At 35.7% G+C, this 1,481-nt stretch overlaps 1 pseudogene; it reads left to right on the top strand.

Annotated features, from left to right (window-relative positions):
* Nucleotides 1-695: 695 nt before the first annotated feature.
* On the top strand, nucleotides 696-1,226 carry LOC136322419 (ubiquitin-conjugating enzyme E2 J2 pseudogene; annotated as a pseudogene).
* Nucleotides 1,227-1,481: the final 255 nt, after the last annotated feature.

The following is a 1,481-nucleotide window of genomic DNA, read 5'->3' as shown; positions in this document are numbered from 1 at the left end:
AATACATAAATGAATCATAATAATAAAATTTAGCAATGACAAAATACAAAAATCAAGTTCTAAAATATGAGAAAACAATTAGAAAATAAAATAATAGGATATTTCTGTTTGTATATGGAAGTCAACTGAATAGTAATAAATCTAATGAAAGAGGAGCTATAGCTCTCTCTGAAGAACTACAAAATGTGAACAACATTAAAAAAGATCTAGATAAATCCCTTAATTTTCAGGTTCAAGGTTTGGAAAAGCAATAGTCTAAACATGTTAAGTTCTCTCCTAATTAATATATTGCTTCAAAGCCATCCCAATAAAAATTTCAGTGGGTTTCTTAGCAAAATTTGATTAGCTGGTAATAAAATTTATATAAAAATTAAAGTCAAGCAGAGCATGATCAACCTTGCAGAAGTATACAAAAGCTGAAGACCCTTTATTCTCAGACATAAAGATGACATAAATATGTCATAATTATATTGTATATTTAGCTCAGAATTAGATGAAGGAACAAGGGGAATACAATAATATACCCAAAGATCTGAAATAAAAAGGTTGAGATGTAATGAAGACGGGAAGAATTTGGATTTGGTAAGAGGCCAATTGGATATCCATTTGCTAAAATATGAATCTTTAGTTGGTGGCGGTGCTGTGGGCTCTGTTCTGGCGTGGGCTTCACTGTCCCACATCCTGCTCCAATCAGGATGTTGAGAGCCAGAGCACTGGGACTCCTAGACAGAAGCAACAGCAGCAATAAGAAGGCTCCAACTAAAGCATCCCAGAAACAGTACTAACTGAGAATTAAGAAAGACCCAGTTCAATTCCCACATTCCTGAATTGCACTATGTGGTCTGAGACCCTGACAAGACTCTTTTATGGATGTGGCTATTATCACGGTCAGTTCATTTTTCCAAGAGAATTTCTTTTTAAATGTCTAGTTTTACATGATAACTGCCAATGAAAGGTTTTAGTGCAATATGAAGTTACGACTTTCTGTCATGGATTTCGGCCCAGACACCTGGAACCCGGCCTGATCCACCTCCACTATCCTGACTGGGTAGCTTAGCTTCCTGGTGAAGAGGGGCCCCACCCGGGGAAGTACAGACATTGGACTTCATGAAAAGATAACTGTCAGCACAAAGTTTAGGAAAATATTTTGTGAACTATCTCCTGAAATCATGAGCGAAATGAAACAAAAACAGATAGCACAGGACCCCGGGCTCTCCACTTATTAGCTGTTGTTCCAGACTGGAGGCACACGTGGTCAGAACAGTTTCCAGCTCCTCCATAGCCCATGTCTAACAGTGACCTTTTTCATATTTTGATGATGAATCTGTTGTAATGTCAAGAATATCAATAATTCAGGGTTGGTTTTTTGATAAAACAATTATTCATACTTAGAAAATTGCTAAACAAATATTAATAGTTTTATTTTAATTTCACTAAAACTTGATGATAGCCTATAAAAAGACTTTTAGTCTTACATTTTT

Source organism: Saccopteryx bilineata, chromosome 2 (assembly GCF_036850765.1).
Source record: "Saccopteryx bilineata isolate mSacBil1 chromosome 2, mSacBil1_pri_phased_curated, whole genome shotgun sequence".
Taxonomy (NCBI): Eukaryota; Metazoa; Chordata; class Mammalia; order Chiroptera; family Emballonuridae; genus Saccopteryx; species Saccopteryx bilineata.
Note: the sequence above shows the minus strand (reverse complement) of the source record. Positions and strands in the feature narration are given on the sequence as shown.